Genomic DNA, 17548 nt, shown 5'->3' on the forward strand with positions numbered 1-17548 from the left:
TGCGTTTGCGTCCCAAACAGCACCCTGTACTCCACAAAGCCATGAACATACAGGCCCTGGGAGAGACGGGGCTCTGGGTGGCTAACCACCAGACACTTTTGGCAGACATGGTAAACACACAGACACATATGTGCACATTTCCCAACACAGACATAAAAGGATGTATGCCCAAATGCACATACTGTATGACAACACACACGCAGTCATAGACCACTGAAATGGCAGATGCATCCAAATAGGAAACATCCTCTTTTAACAGAGTGAGACAAACTGGCAGCCTGTCCATTCTACCTCCCTCTCGCTTTCCCTCTCACTCTCCTTCCTTCCTTCCTTCCTTCCTTCCTTCCTTCCTTCCTTCCTTCCTTCCTTCCTTCCTTCCTTCCTTCCTTCCTTCCTTCCTTCCTTCCTTCCTTCCTTCCTTCCTTCCTTCCTTCCTTCCTTCCTTCCTTCCTTCCTTCCTTCCTTCCTTCCTTCCTTCCTTCCTTCCTTCCTTCCTTCCTTCCATCCTTCCTTCCTTCCTTCCTTCCTTCCTTCCTTCCTTCCTTCCTTCCTTCCTTCCTTCCACCTCCTTCCTTCCTTCCTCTCTTCCTCTCTTCCTCTCTCCCCCCTCTCCCTCACTCGCTCTTTCCATCTCTCGCTCTCTCCTTCTCTTTCAGTCCGTTGTGGGGCATGTCAGGCATGTGTAGTTTGGATCTAACAGACAGGACACCCCAGTAGAGGCCTATCGGGGTCCATGGATGGATTAGCTGGACCAGGAACATGTGCAGTGTCTGAGACAACTCGTTCCTTCCTCTCCTTCAGCCCCCGTGTCTCTGTCTGGCTCTGGCAAGGCATCGAACCATAACAACCATTCAACAGGGCACAATTCAAGGAGCCATGTCTTAACCGACTATCTCCCTCTAGATTCTGAGGGGAATTTACAGGAAGCAAACTACCTACAGGTTAGAAAGAGTCAAGTGTCTGACTGAACTGGACCTTGAGTTTGAGCCGGACTTGGTCGATGAAAAAACTCCAGCAGTCGTCTCTGGTGTCCAGCAGGCCCAGCCCCTGGACCTCAGTCCTCCCCCTGCTACAATATCACTGAACAGGTCAGAGACCTCACCTGGAGAAACAGACACACAGTCAACACCACCAACAGAGACAGGGGAGGGAGGGATTGATTGATAACTGTAATTCCCAGTGACTTGCAGGGTCAGTAGAGAACACAGTAACAGTCAGGGTCAGTAGAGACAGAACACAATAACAGTCAGGGTCAGTAGAGAACACAGTAACAGTCAGGGTCACTAGAGAACACAGTAACAGTCAGGGTCAGTAGAGAACACAGTAACAGTCAGGGTCAGTGGGGAACACAGTAACAGTCAGGGTCAGTAGAGACAGAACACAGTAACAGTCAGGGTCAGTAGAGAACACAGTAACAGCCAGTGTCACTAGAGAACACAGTAACAGTCAGGGTCAGTAGAGAACACAGTAACAGTCAGGGTCAGTAGAAAACACAGTAACAGCCAGTGTCACTAGAGAACACAGTAACAGTCAGGGTCAATAGAGAACAGAGTAACAGTCAGGGTCAGTAGAGAACACAGTAACAGTCAGGGTCAGTAGAGAACACAGTAACAGTCAGGGTCAGTGGGGAACACAGTAACAGTCAGGGTCAGTAGAGACAGAACACAGTAACAGTCAGGGTCAGTAGAGAACACAGTAACAGTCAGGGTCAGTAGAGAACACAGTAACAGTCAGGGTCAGAAGAGAACACAGTAACAGTCAGGGTCACTAGAGAACACAGTAACAGTCAGGATCAATAGAGACAGAACACAGTAACAGTCAGGGTCAGTAGAGACAGAACACAGTAACAGTCAGGGTCAGTAGAGAACACAGTAACAGTCAGGGTCAGTAGAGAACACAGTAACAGTCAGGGTCAGTAGAGAACACAGTAACAGTCAGGGTCAGTAGAAAACACAGTAACAGTCAGGGCCAGTAGAAAACACAGTAACAGTCAAGGTCACTAGAGAACACAGTAACAGTCAGGGTCAGTAGAGACAGAACACAGTAACAGTCAGGGTCAGTAGAGAACACAGTAACAGTCAGGGTCAGTAGAGAACACAGTAACAGTCAGGGTCACTAGAGAACACAGTAACAGTCAGGGTCAGTAGAGACAGAACACAGTAACAGTCAGGGTCAGTAGAGAACACAGTAACAGTCAGGGTCAGTAGAGAACACAGTAACAGTCAGGGTCACTAGAGAACACAGTAACAGTCAGGGTCAGTAGAGACAGAACACAGTAACAGTCAGGGTCAGTAGAGACAGAACACAGTAACAGTCAGGGTCAGTAGAGAACACAATAACAGTCAGGGCCAGTAGAAAACACAGTAACAGTCAGGGCCAGTAGAGAACACAGTAACAGGCAGGGTCACTAGAGAACACAGTAACAGTCAGGGTCAGTAGAGAACACAGTAACAGTCCGGGTCAGTAGAGAACACAGTAACAGTCCGGGTCAGTAGAGAACACAGTAACAGTCCGGGTCAGTAGAGAACACAGTAACAGTCAGGGTCAGTAGAGAACACAGTAACAGTCAGGGTCAGTAGAGACAGAACACAGTAACAGTCAGGGTCAGTAGAGAACACAGTAACAGTCAGGGTCAGTAGAGACAGAACACAGTAACAGTCAGGGTCACTAGAGAACACAGTAACAGTCAGGGTCAGTAGAGAACACAGTAACAGTCAGGGTCAGTAGAGACAGAACACAGTAACAGTCAGGGTCAGTATAGAACACAGTAACAGTCAGGGTCAGTAGAGACAGAACACAGTAACAGTCAGGGTCAGTAGAGAACACAGTAACAGTCAGGGTCAGTATAGAACACAGTAACAGTCAGGGTCAGTAGAGACAGAACACAGTAACAGTCAGGGTCAGTAGAGACAGAACACAGTAACAGTCAGGGTCAGTAGAGAACACAGTAACAGTCAGGGTCAGTAGAGACAGAACACAGTAACAGTCAGGGTCAGTAGAGAACACAGTAACAGTCAGGGTCAGTAGAGACAGAACACAGTAAGCAGAGCTGGTTGTTCTGTTTTTTTACTCCAGTCCTCAGCTAAATCCACCTACACTGTAGAGCATAAGAGTGTGTCGACCAGGAAGCCAACAGAAGAAAAGGCTTAATGAAAGGGGAAGGGGTGTTCCCTCGTGTGCCATAATAAACACAACCCAGATAGACAGTGGAAACACTCTAACTATCTTCAAGCAGTGAAAGTTGTGGTGTATTCTGAAAATACACATTCAACACGATGGTGCTCATTGAAGAATTTGGAGGTGTCCAAGATCAATGAAGTGGCTCATCACCATGACGCTGCAGAGAGAGAAAGAGAGAGAGAGAGGACTCTGGTTTGCGTCCCAAATTGCAACCTATTCGCTATACAATGCTCTATAGGTCCTAGTCAAAAGTAGTGCACTACATAGGGAATTAGGAAGCCATTTGATAGGCAGATGTGATCTTTAAACAGATGATTAAAGAGATAAGGCATGCCTCACCAATGAGCTATTTAAATATTTTCCAGGGCTCTTTAATAGCATCTGACAATGATTCCTGTGGGAGTTGAGAGAGAAGAGAGAAAGAGAGAGTGAGAGATAGAGAGAGAGAGAGAGAAAGAGAAAGAGACAGAGAGAGAACAGAGTGAACAGGACTAGATGAGATCAATACAACTGCTAGCAGCCAGAGGGGTATTGATCCTAGAGAACTGTGTCTAAAAGAAACATTGATCTCTCTTAATGAATCACAGACATTTTGCATTATTATTCTCCTGTGGTGCGGTTCACCGCACAACATGGCGGATTGTGATTGGCCGGGATAAAGATATTTATTATACTACACAAAGTTTTAATATTGACAGATAAATGTCTCTTGGTGTTGAAATCCTGCTCTGCCGCGTGATATCTATTCACATATTCATTGTAATCACTTATCATGCCTAAACGATCTACGATAAATTCTGTCAGGCTTTACATCCATTATTAATGACTATGTTAATCATGATGACCTCTCAAACCAAGAAGACCTTATGTGTTTACCTTGAGGTTCTGTGTGGTGTAGGCCTTCCTCGGGGTGTGTGTGTTTACCTTCAGGTTCTGTGTGGTGTAGGCCTTCCTCGGGTGTGTGTGTTTACCTTGAGGTTCTGTGTGGTGTAGGCCTTCCTCGGGTGTGTGTGTTTACCTTCAGGTTCTGTGTGGTGTAGGCCTTCCTCGGGTGTATGTGTGTGTTTACCTTGAGGTTCTGTGTGGTGTAAGCCTTCCTCGGGTGTGTATGTTTACCTTGAGGTTCTGTGTGGTGTAGGCCTTCCTCGGGTGTATGTGTGTGTTTACCTTGAGGTTCTGTGTGGTGTAGGCCTTCCTCGGGGTGTGTGTGTTTACCTTCAGGTTCTGTGTGGTGTAGGCCTTCCTCGGGTGTGTGTGTTTACCTTGAGGTTCTGTGTGGTGTAGGCCTTCCTCGGGTGTATGTGTGTGTTTACCTTGAGGTTCTGTGTGGTGTAAGCCTTCCTCGGGTGTGTGTGTTTACCTTGAGGTTCTGTGTGGTGTAGGCCTTCCTCGGGTGTATGTGTGTGTTTACCTTCAGGTTCTGTGTGGTGTAGGCCTTCCTCGGGTGTGTGTGTTTACCTTGAGGTTCTGTGTGGTGTAGGCCTTCCTCGGGGTGTGTGTGTTTACCTTGAGGTTCTGTGTGGTGTAGGCCTTCCTCGGGTGTATGTGTGTGTTTACCTTGAGGTTCTGTGTGGTGTAAGCCTTCCTCTGGTGTATGTGTGTGTTTACCTTGAGGTTCTGTGTGGTGTAGGCCTTCCTCGGGTGTATGTGTGTGTTTACCTTGAGGTTCTGTGTGGTGTAGGCCTTCCTCGGGTGTGTGTGTTTACCTTGAGGTTCTGTGTGGTGTAGGCCTTCCTCGGGTGTGTGTGTGTTTACCTTGAGGTTCTGTGTGGTGTAGGCCTTCCTCGGGGTGTGTGTGTTTACCTTGAGGTTCTGTGTGGTGTAGGCCTTCCTCGGGGTGTGTGTGTGTGTGTGTGTGTGTGTGTTGACCTTGAGGTTCTGTGTGGTGTAGGTCTTCCTTGGGTGTGTGTGTGTGTGTGTGTGTGTGTGTGTGTGTGTGTGTGTGTGTGTGTGTGTGTGTGTGTGTGTGTGTGTGTGTGTGTGTGTGTGTGTGTGTGTGTGTGTGTGTGTTGACCTTGAGGTTCTGTGTTTTGTGTAGGCCTTCGTCAGGGCATGACCTCACGGAGACTCCAGGATATAAATGACCCTACAGCTGTGGATGAACACAAAACATGCTCAACTCTATTGTCTTAAAAAACACTTCCTGAAAAGGGTGTTCCATGATCCTGCCTTCAAGACAACTGAGGTTACCTCATTGATAATACTTCTGAATACCTCCAGAAAAAAGTTAGATGACTCAATTATGCTCTGTTTTGAAAAAAATCAGTTTGTCTGCTTATTTCAACATTATACATTTTTTTGTGTTTTAAAAGATGTAAAAAAAAGAAAGTTGAAGCAATTCGTCTTCATCTTTAATTACACACAATATTTTGTGAAAACACTTTTACAGTGAGTTTATTATACTACCCGTTTTATAATACAGTGGTTCCCAAACTAAGGGTTGGGAGTCTAAGTTGGTCACGGGATGATTTTCTTTTTATCACACACTTTCGGTATGACAAAACACTTTCAGTGTAAATTGAAATGACGAAAAACCATATAGAAAGTGTGTACAAAGATAATGGACCTACAGTTGAAGTCGGAAGTTTACATACAATATGTTGACTGTGCCTTTAAACAGCTTGGAAAATTCCAGAAAATTATGTCATGGCTTTAGAAGCTTCTGATAGGCTAATTGACATATTTTGAGTCAATTGGAGGTGTACCTGTGGATGTATTTCAAGGCCTACCTTCAAACTCAGTGCCTCTTTGCTTGACATCATGGGAAAATCAAAAGAAATCAGCCAAGACCTCAGAAAAAAAGAATTTGTAGGCCTCCACAAGTCTGGTTCATCCTTGGGAGCAATTTCCAAATGCCTGAAGGTACCACGTTCATCTGTACAAACAATAGTACGCAAGTATAAACACCATGGGACCACACAGCCATCATAAAAATAGAACTGTTTGGTCATAATGACCATTGTTATGTTTGGAGGAAAAAGGGGGAGGCTTGCAAGCCGAAGAACACCATCTCAACTGTGAAGCACGGGGGTGGCAGCATCATGTTGTGGGGGTACTTTGCGGCAGGAGGGACTGGTGCACTTCACAAAATAAATGGCATCATGAGGTAGGAAAATTATGTGGATATATTGAAGCAACATCTCAAGACATCAGTCAAGAAGTTAAAGCTTGGTCAGAAATGGGTCTTCCAAATGGACAATGACCCCAAGCATACTTCCAAAGTTGTGTCAAAATGGCTTAAGGACAACAAAGTCAAGGTATTGGAGTGGCCATCACAAAGCCCTGACCTCAATCCCATCGAAAATTTGTTGGCAGAACTGAAAAAGCATGTGCGAGCAAGGAGGCCTACAAACCTGACTCAGTTACACCAGCTCTGTCAAGAGGAATGGGCCAAAATTCACCCAACTTATTGTGGGAAGCTTGTGTAAGGCTACCCGAAATGTTTGACCCAAGTTAAACAATTTAAAGGCAACGCTACCAAATACTAATTAAGTGTATGTAAACTTCTTACCCACTGGGAATGTGATGAAAGAAATTAAAGCTGAAATAAATTATTCTCTCTACTATTATTCTGACATTTCACATTCTTACAATGAGGTGGTGATCCTAACTGACCTAAGACAGGGACTTTCTGATAAGATTAAATGTCAGGAATTGTGAAAAACTGAGTTGAAATGTATTTGGTTAAGGTGTATGTAAACTTCCGACTTCAACTGTATATCTATATTTTTTTATAATAGCCTAGAATCTTTGAGAATGTACAATCAACAAAATGAAACCTAGACAAACTGGCCCCTGTTGATTTGGTCATAAGGCAAGTCAGTTAAGAACAAGTTCTTATTTTCAATGATGGCCTAGGAACAGTGGGTTAACTGCCTTGTTCAGGGGCAGAATAACAGATTTTTACCTTGTCAGCTCAGGGATTCGATCTTGCAACTTCTCAGTTGCTAGTCCAGCACTTTACCACTAGGCTACCTGCCTCTAACCACTAAGCTACCTGCCTCTAACCACTAGGCTACCTGTCTCTAACCACTAGGCTACCTGCCTCTAACCACTAGGCTACCTGCCTCTAACCACTAGGCTACCTGCCTCTAAACACTAGGCTACCTGCCTCTAACCACTAGGCTACCTGCCTCTAAACACTAGGCTACCTGCTGCCATGTTTACCAGGTTTGGTACCAAACTCCAAAGCACTCTGTCAGCGTGTCCATCTGGAGTTTGGTGAAAAGCTGCAGGTCTCTGGTCTCCACCAGTCTGTCTGACTACACCCTGCTAGACTCATGGATTTACAGCTGTACCAGGTCACTGTCCTGTCTCACACACTCTGGCCCTAACAACAGAAGGCCCTACAAACACACACATGACCAATGTTCATCAAAATACCACTTTTAACTAAGCATAGTTTATATTGATCATAGCTAAACGAAAAGGTGTGTCAGATCTGTTCAAAGCAGGACAAGAGAACCGTGGGTGAATGTCTGCCGCCTGGACTTATTGTGAAAGGTGTCAGGTGATGTCACTTTTACAGTAGTGTTCAGGGTATATAGTGTTCAGGGTATATAGTGTTCAGAGTTTATAGTGTTTAGGGTATACAGTGTTTAGGGTATATAGTGTTTAGGGTGTATAGTGTTTAGGGTATATAGTGTTTAGGGTATAGAGTGTTTAGGGTATATAGTGTTCAGGGTATATAGTGTTTAGGGTGTATAGTGTTCAGGGTATGTAGTGTTTAGGGTATATAGTGTTTAGGGTATATAGTGTTTAGGGTATAGAGTGTTTAGGGTATATCGTGTTTAGGGTGTATAGTGTTCAGGGTATATAGTGTTCAGGGTATATAGTGTTCAGGGTATATAGTGTTTAGGGTGTATAGTGTTCAGGGTATATAGTGTTTAGGGTATATAGTGTTTAGGGTATATAGTGTTTAGGGTATATAGTGTTCAGGGTATATAGTGTTCAGGGTATATAGTGTTTAGGGTGTATAGTGTTTAGGGTATATAGTGTTTAGGGTATAGAGTGTTTAGGGTATATCGTGTTCAGGGTATATAGTGTTTAGGGTGTATAGTGTTTAGGGTATATAGTGTTCAGGGTATATAGTGTTTAGGGTGTATAGTGTTCAGGGTATATCGTGTTTAGGGTATATAGTGTTCAGGGTATATAGTGTTTAGGGTATAGAGTGTTTAGGGTATATTACTTTAACACAACCATCATCATTAGCTGAAAGATGTTGGCGAGGTCTCGTAGGTTGAAGATGTAATGGAACTTGACTGCAGTGGGGCAGGAAGTTGTGGAGCATGCTGTGGTGGAGGGCTACTGCAGTCTGGAGCACGGAGGGGGCTGTCTTCAACACAGCTGAGGGGGCCACCTGCTGCAAATGACCAATCCGGATGTGACTATAGATGGAGTCCTGCACCTCAGCCGACGGGAAGTTCACAGAAAACACTGAGAAATGCCTCTTTATAGGGGAGAAAACCCCCCACATAGGAGTCAATAGGAGAACTGTCTCAATCTTCAGTATCTATGCTGCAATAGTCTATGTGCCGGGGGGCTAGGGTCAGTCTGTCCTATCTGGTGTAATTCTCCTGTCTTATCTGGTGACCTGTGTGATCATAGGTATGCTCCCTCCCTCCCTCCCTCCCTCCCTCCCTCCCTCCCTCCCTCCCTCCCTCCCTCCCTCCCTCCCTCCCTCCCTCCCTCCTTCCCAGGGGACCTGAGCCTTAGGAACATGCTCTTCAGGACTACCTGGCCTGACGACTCTTGGCTATCCCTGTCCCCAGTCCTGCTTGTAGTGCTGCTGATCCAGTTTCAGCTGTTCTGCCTGCAGCTATGGAACCCTGACCTGTTCACCAGACATGCTACTTTAGGATATTTATAAAAGAAGCTATTTATCCTCTGTGGCTACATTTTAGGCTTCCTCGTGGTGTAGTAGGCTATTCTGAATTATGACATTTCTTTCTAAACAGACAGCATTAACTCCATAACGTTGGCAAACTTATTTCAATTTATCAGGCGTCCTGCAAGTCTGCTGTTGATGAAGTATGTCATATACTTCCCCTGCCATTGTTTAGTTGAGGTACGCGCCACCTGGAAAATAATCTAGAGGAAACACTGATCTAACCACTGACACAGCACAATGACAACTGTTTGATTGATAGAGCAGTGTTCCATGCTGTGTCATGTAGGGATTAGGTATTATGGTGTGTCTCTTGAATCATGCATAGTAGAAAAAGAAACGATTTGTATTTTTGTAGCTTTTATAACCTATAAAGCAAACAAATTGTATGTGTCACATGCGCTGAATACAACCGGTGTAGACCTTACCGTGAAATGCTGTCACGTCCTGACCAGCAGAGGGGGCAATTGTATTAGTTTTGGTCAGGACGTGGCAGGTTTTTGTGTGTCAAGTGTTGTGTTGGTGATTAGGACTCCCAATTGAAGGCAGGTGTGTTGAGTTGCCTTTGATTGGGAGTCCTATATAGTAGTGTGTGTTTTTCTTTGGGGTTGTGGGTAGTTGTTCTTGCATTGCGTTTCGTGTGCCTGCAAGACTGTTCCTGTCGTGAGTATCATTGATTGCTTTTTCCCTGTGGATGCTTTACTTTTGTTTATTAAAAACTATGAGTATCCACATTCCCGCTGCGCCTTGGTCCATTTTTGAAGACAGCTGTTACAGAACTACCCACCACCAAGGGACCAAGCAGCGGACGAACGAGGAGGAAGGATGGACATGGGCAGAGTTAAAGATGAGCGTTTCCAGGGCTATGGAAGAGTTAAGTAAACTCGAGAGGCAGCCCCAATAATTTTTTGGGGGGGGGCACAAGGGCAGTTTTGCGGGGCAGGAATGGAGCCCCAGGCCAGCTCCCCGCACTAGCCCTGAGGTGCGTGTCTCCAGGCTGGCATGTCCAGTACCAGCCCCACGCATCAGGCGTCTAGTGTGTCAGCCCAGCCTCGCCAGTCAGGAGCTGCCAGAGTTTCCCGCCAGTCAGGAGTCGCCAGAGCTGCCCGCCAGTCAAGAGTCGCCAGAGCTGCCCGCCAGTCAGGAGTCGCCAGAGCTGCACGCCAGTCAAGAGTCGCCAGAGCTGCCCACCAGTCAGGAGTCGCCAGAGCTGCCCGCCAGTCAGGAGTCACCAGAGCCGCCCGCCAGTCAGGAGTCGCCAGAGCCGCCCGCCAGTCAGGAGTCGCCAGAGCCGCCCGCCAGTCAGGAGTCGCCAGAGCCGCCAGAGCCGCCCGCCAGTCAGGAGCCGACAGAGCTGCCCGGAGATGCCAGAGTGGCCCGTCTGCCCGGAGATGCCAGAGTGGCCCGTCTGCCCGGAGATGTCAGAGTGGCCCGACTGCCCGGGTCTGCCAGAGTGGCCCGACTGCCCAGGTCTGCCAGAGTGGCCCGACTGCCCGGGTCTGCCAGAGTGGCCCAACTGCCCGGGTCTGCCAGAGTGGCCCGACTGCCCGGGTCTGCCAGAGTGGCCCGACTGCCCTCCGGGTCTGCCAGAGTGGCCCGACTGTCCTCCGGCCCTGCCAGAGTGGCCCGACTGTCATCCGGCCCAGCCCGAGTGGCCCGCCTGTCCTCCGGCCCAGCCCAAGTGGCCCGCCTGTCCTCCGGCCCAGCCAGAGTGGCCCGACTGCCCGGGTCTGCCAGAGTGGCCCGACTGCCCTCCGGGTCTGCCAGAGTGGCCCGACTGCCCTCCGGGTCTGCCAGAGTGGCCCGACTGTCCTCCGGCCCTGCCAGAGTGGCCCGACTGTCCTCCGGCCCTGCCAGAGTGGCCCGACTGTCCTCCGGCCCAGCCCGAGTGGCCCGCCTGTCCTCCAGCCCATTCCGAGTGGCCAGCCTGTCCTCCGGCCCAGCCCGAGTGGCCCGCCTGTCCTCCGGCCCAGCCCGAGTGGCCCGCCTGTCCTCCGGCGCAGCTATCGGCGCCACCGAAGTGGGCGACGCCGAAGGTGGAGCAAGGTCCATGTCCCGCACCTGAGCCACCTCCGTTGTTGACGGCAACCACCCTCCCTTCCCTCCCTTATTGTTTAGGGGTTATTGTTTATGGGTTTAGTTGGGGTATTGTTTTTTTTTTTTTTTTTGTAAGGTGCATTCCGGGGTCTGCACCTTGAGGGGGGGGGTACTGTCACGTCCTGACCAGCAGAGGGGGCAATTGTATTAGTTTTGGTCAGGACGTGGCAGGTTTTTGTGTGTCAAGTGTTGTGTTGGTGATTAGGACTCCCAATTGAAGGCAGGTGTGTTGAGTTGCCTTTGATTGGGAGTCCTATATAGTAGTGTGTGTTTTTCTTTGGGGTTGTGGGTAGTTGTTCTTGCATTGCGTTTCGTGTGCCTGCAAGACTGTTCCTGTCATGAGTATCATTGATTGCTTTTTTCCCTGTGGGCGCTTTACTTTTGTTTATTAAAAACTATGAGTATCCACATTCCCGCTGTGCCTTGGTCCATTTTTGAAGACAGCTGTTACAAATGCTTACTTACAAGCCCTTAACCAACAATGCAGTTTTAAGAAAAATAGAGTTAAGAAAATATTTACTTAACAACTAAAATAAAAAAAAAGTAAGAGAATAAAATAACTATGAGGCTATATATAGGTGGTACCGGTACGGAGTCAATGTACAGGTTAGTCAAGGTCATTTGTACATATAGGTAAAGGTAATGTGACTATGCATAGATAATAAACAGTGAGTAGCAGCAGTGTAAAATCAAGGGGTGGGGGTGGGGGGGCTCAATGCAAATAGTCTGGGTGGCCATTTGATGAATTGTTCAGCAGTCTTAGGGCTTGGGTGTAGAAGCTGTTAAGGAGTCTTTTGGACCTAGACTTGGCACTCCGGTACCGCTTGGTGTGCGGTAGCAGAAAGAACAGTCTATGAAATGGGTGCTTGGAGTCTTTGACAATTTTTTGGGCCTTCCTTTGACACCGCCTGGCATATAGATCCTAGATGGCAGGAAGCTTGGCCCTTGTTTAGTTGGGGTACACGCCATCTGGGGTAAAACGCGTTGTCGTGCCCTCTTCACGACTTTCTTGGTGTGTTCGGACCATGATAGTTTGTTGGTGATTGTTGGTGATAACAAGCTAGGATTTGAAAAAGTACTAATTTCTATGTTATATAAGCAATAACTGACATACTTTTCTCTGTATGTATTTTTGAATTACTTTCAGTATTACACCAATGAAAATTAAAATGTCAATATGAACAATGAAGAACTAAAGAAAACTTACTTGTTGGTGTACATAAATATGTTTGAATTACTACCCAAGAAGGAGCAGGATTTGTCGGGAACTTGTGCCTCTATTTGGACCATGTAATTCAGTATGGAGAGCATATTTCATTGGAAGGTCAGCTAACTGAATGATACACAATAGCGTCTGGAGCAGAGTCCCAGGCCTGGCATTCCCAGGAGATGTGTGCACGGCGCCTATTGACTTTTAAATGAGCTGCGTTTGACATTGACCTTTTTCTACACCAGAGACAGAATACTAACAGACTGCTGTAATTCATTCAGGGCATGGTGATGTAGAGGAACTTATTCACAGAGATCCTACTGATATCTCTCTATGAAGAGCAGCTTCAGATTAGACCAGCCCTCCTTTATTTCTCTATGCTCTGTGTTATAGAGTCTGGTTATCAAGCCCTCTGGACTGAATTAAACCACACACAGAATGAGCAGACAACAACAGGATCATGTGATCCAGAGAAGAGGGGAAATGTAGCAAGTGAAGTTGACTTTCAGGATGAGCTAGATTAACTAGATGAACAAAACAAAACAACCCATAACCTAAATATTCTAAACGTGGGGTCAGTAGTTTGATTGTACTGTCATTGAGTCATAGCCAGTGTCCCAAATGGCACCCTATTCCCTATACAGTGCACTTATTTTGATCAGGGCCCATATGGGGCTTATATAGAGAATAGTGTGCCCTTTGGGGTGCACCAAAGCCCCCAGGCGGGAGGTATAATGTCAGTGTTGGTGATGGATCTCTCTGGAGCTCTACTGTACGTCAGCGTTATGAGGAAATATCACCCAGGGTTCACAGTCAAGGTTCTGATCGTATTCTCACCCAGAGAGGAATCTATTTTTTTTTAAATCTTCACAGAGAAAAGAGCATGCAGCACCTCAGAGATTAAACTAGTAGCCTATGCAATAATGATAATTAACCCTATATACAACTAACCATTTCATAATGTTCAGTTTAAACAGTGTACATTTAAATATGATCAATTTTATTGTTTGACATTGCTGATGTACACGGGGTGTTGTGGCTTGGGAAGGTGGGAGGTGGTGGTAAAATCACAAAGACGCCTCAAGCTGATGAGATGACAGTTGCCTGCTGGTGATAAAGGCTACGTCGCCGTCTGTTGGTCTTGTTCCATAGTACTCAGAGGGGAAAGACGTGACTCCTCTTTAAAGGTCCAATGCAGCCATTTGTATCTCAATGTCAAATCATTTCCCGGTAACAATTATGTACCTTATTAAAATGGTCAAAAATAAACAAAAATTTGTCTTACCATCTTAGCAAAATGCAATTTCTCAAGCAATAATTTTGCTAGGACTGTCTGGGAGTGGTCTTAGAGACGGTCATAATTGGAGGAGCCTAATGGGAGGGATGTGTAACCTGAAAATGTCCTGTTATTGGCAGAGAAGAGGGCAAACTCTTTGTTATTGGTCTATTAACTTATACAGCATGGTGATGTCACCAGGCGGTTCAAAAACCCCACCCAGCCACACAAGCTGAAATTCCACACAAGCTGACATTTCAGGAGGCCTTTTCAAACAGCTCTTACACTAAAAGTTCATTATCATAATTCTCCCAATTTCACAGTATTATTCCAACCTCATAGTGTGGAAATATATAAAAAACACAGGACCACATTTCTAACTGCACTGCCCCTTTAAAACCACACACCTGTGTGAAACGGATATGACTGATGCACATTTTGTGTTGTTAAACTCATTAAATTACACACTTCTATGAGCACATTCACCAATTAACGTCACCACGGTAATCTTTAGTTGGAGTCCCACATAGAAGGATTCTGTCTTCTCACCCGGTAACCAACGCACTCCGACGCAAATAGCTGTTGTATTGCACTTAATTCCTTCCTGGGAGCCAAAGTGGCTTCTACACTGTCAGGCTACAACAGCAGAACAGCCAGCAGATGGAAGATTGATTCTGTGGGTTTGTTGTATCCTCCACGGGGAAATGAAGCCTTCCCTCCGCTCTCTAGGGTTGTGTCCCAAATTGACAACCTATTCCCTCCCTACATAGTGCACTACTTTGGACCAGATGTAGTCCAAAAGTAGTGCACTATATAGGGAATAGGGTGCCATTTGGGACACAGCCTAGGTCTTCATCTGCCTCCTCTCTTCCCCCCATTAGCGTGCGGCGGCGGCAGCTAGGCAGTGATTATGTGACGGGTAAATGAGGGGGTGCCCAGGATGTTGGGGAGGAAATGGCAGGGTGTACAGCCTGGCCCAGCAGGGGGAATGTTAGCAGAGGCATGTTAAAGGCCACACAGGGCACCTGGTTAAGGCCAATGAGGGCATCGGGCTGGGGCACAGATGCTTCTAGGGAACTGGAGGAAAGCTGGTCTTGTTTGTTGTTGTACTAGGCTGTATGCAAAGTGTGCAGATAGTAATATTTGATAGATTTTTGTTTGGTGAATAGCAACCTTGAGGATGAAGACTGAATATTTAAGGCATTATTTCTGAGAGAGCATGTTGTATTTTAGTTACGAAACCTGAAACCAAAAAAAGTTATTTAAAAAAAAATCTGAGTTAAGTGTTAACGTCAATGTCTGTGTTCATCGCTTGACCATATAGTGATAGTAGTTTCAGATTATGAATCAGCGTGAAGCGAACCCGCGCACATGCGCAGACGCTGTGCGACTGTGAGAACCAAGTCTTGCATCTCGCTCATCTCAATTCTGCGGTGCTGCTCGTGGCTGCGTCATTTCACTGAGTCTACCTAAATATGCATCCGCACTTCTTTCCAAAGAAACTCAACACACTGTATTCATAAAACAAAACATTTGATTTATTATTTAACATCTCAAAATAATTGTAAAAAATGAAAAGCATAAAGAAAATAGTGATGAGAGAGAAGAGCAGTGACTTTGTATTGCTTTTGTTGCCCTTTTGGAAATAATATTTGTTAGTACATGCTGATTTGGGCATTGTAGCGACATGTAGAATACAACTACTTCACAAGGAAATGTTTTTTGTTACATGCATATTTTACTTGGTGGTCAATCCATGGCTTTACCACATCATGCAGACCAGTTCCTAACCCATTGTAACCCCACGGCAGGTAAAAAACAGCAAAATTATACCCTATTCCCTACATAGTACACTACCTGGTCAAAAGTAGTGCACAACGAGCAAATAAATAAGTATATTATTATAATAATAAATAATTCTCCACTCTCCATGTCCAACCAGGGAATGCACAACATACTACAGTATATAGATGGAATCTATAGTACATGACCAGCCTCTAAACACTATACACACCATAGATATAGAACTGTTCCATCTCTGTGATACACACGTTACATATCAGGGGAAACCACAACAGGAGAGCTGATGGTGCTATTGATGGTCTATATCATGGTCTAATTTCTTTTCAAAACCAGTGAAACATTCACAAAGACGATTCTCTAGAATAGGATACAACATCCTGTAGGTGGATACATGTACAGTTTATTACAATGTTGGGAAGCCATTTCTATAAGATGAACTAATACTGAAAGAAAAAGGCAAAGGCATTTTAACTGGACAAGAATGTTCAAAGGCAAAAGTGTTGACTTGGTGTATTGCTGTTTCTTTATAGTGCCAGATACAGAGACATGACAGGCAATGTAAGGATCTGATGCCTCAAGCTATGTCTCTGATTGTCCACAGCTAAGACCATAACTGTGACATAACCCTTCTACTACTGTTGAGGATGGTTTTATTACATTATCTGTAACATAACCTTTCTGCTGTTGAGGATGGTTTAATTACATTATCTATAACTGTGACATAACCCTTCTACTACTGTTGAGGATGGTTTATTACATTATCTATAACTGTAACATAACCCTTCTGCTGTTGAGGCTGGTTTTATTACATTATCTATAGCTGTAACATAACCCTTCTACTGTTGGGGATGGTGTATTACATTATCTATAACTGTAAAATAACCCTTCTGCTGTTCAGGATGGTTTATTACATTATCTATAACTGTAACATAACCCTTCTGCTGTTGAGGCTGGTTTTATTACATTATCTATAACTGTGACATAACCCTTCTACTACTGTTGAGGATGGTTTATTACATTATCTATAACTGTAACATAACCCTTCTGCTGTTGAGGCTGGTTTTATTACATTATCTATAGCTGTAACATAACCCTTCTACTGTTGAGGCTGGTTTTATTACATTATCTATAGCTGTAACATAACCCTTCTGCTGTTGAGGCTGGTTTTATTACATTATCTATAGCTGTAACATAACCCTTTTACTGTTGGGGATGGTGTATTACATTATCTATAACTGTAAAATAACCCTTCTGCTGTTCAGGATGGTTTATTACATTATCTATAACTGTAACATAACACTTCTACTGTTGAGGATGGTTTATTACATTATCTGTAGCTGTAAGGTTTATTACATTATCTATAACTGTAACAAAACCCTTCTGCTGTTGAGGATGGTTTTATTACCTCTCACTTTACTCAGAAAAAACATATACAAGAAACAGAATTTCAGTCATTGAGCCTATTTTGAATGCTAATTTTTTTCAGCATTTGGAAGTGATATTTATGCAATAATGACACACACACACACACACACACACACACACACACACACACACACACACACACACACACACACACACACACACACACACACACACACACACACACACGTTTCAATATAGTTGTTTAAACCCATTTAGCTTAATAACAGCAGTCTAGTGTGTGGTGGTCCTGCACTGGAGGTCTGTCAAGTGTAGTGTCTTGGTGTTCAGGTCCACAGAAGGTTGATGCTTTCATTCATTGTGTGTAGATAGATAATCAAGGTGTGGTCACCTGTTTGGAAGCAGATAACAACAACCTGAAGCTATCAATACAGAGTGACTGAAGCAGGGTCCGTATTCATAAAGCATCTCAGAGTAGGATCATTGGTGTAGTGGAGGGTAAACGCAATGTACCCATTTTTTTGGGGGAGGGCCCCAACAATGTACCCACCTTTCACAGAAAAATGCATTGAAAGAATAGGAAGCGTTACTTTTTTCACTGTGACCAGCGATCCAAGTTTATCCACCTATTTATCTACCAGGACATCACTGAGTAGGAGTGCTGATCTAGGTCTCTGTCCATTCATTATGATCCAAAAGGCTAAACTGATCC

At 45.1% G+C, this 17548-nt stretch overlaps 1 long non-coding RNA gene across 1 annotated transcript in view; it reads right to left on the minus strand.

Moving 5' to 3' along the window:
• Nucleotides 1–15166: 15166 nt before the first annotated feature.
• Nucleotides 15167–17548, minus strand: part of LOC123727835 (uncharacterized) — a 2687-nt gene continuing 305 nt past the window's right edge. Inside the window, exon 2 of the long non-coding RNA XR_006759763.1 lies at nucleotides 15167–17227. This is a non-coding gene — a long non-coding RNA (uncharacterized lncRNA). The remainder of the gene's footprint in view (nucleotides 17228–17548) is intronic.

The sequence above is a fragment of the Salmo salar genome, chromosome ssa02 (assembly GCF_905237065.1).
Source record: "Salmo salar chromosome ssa02, Ssal_v3.1, whole genome shotgun sequence".
NCBI classification, from domain to species: Eukaryota; Metazoa; Chordata; class Actinopteri; order Salmoniformes; family Salmonidae; genus Salmo; species Salmo salar.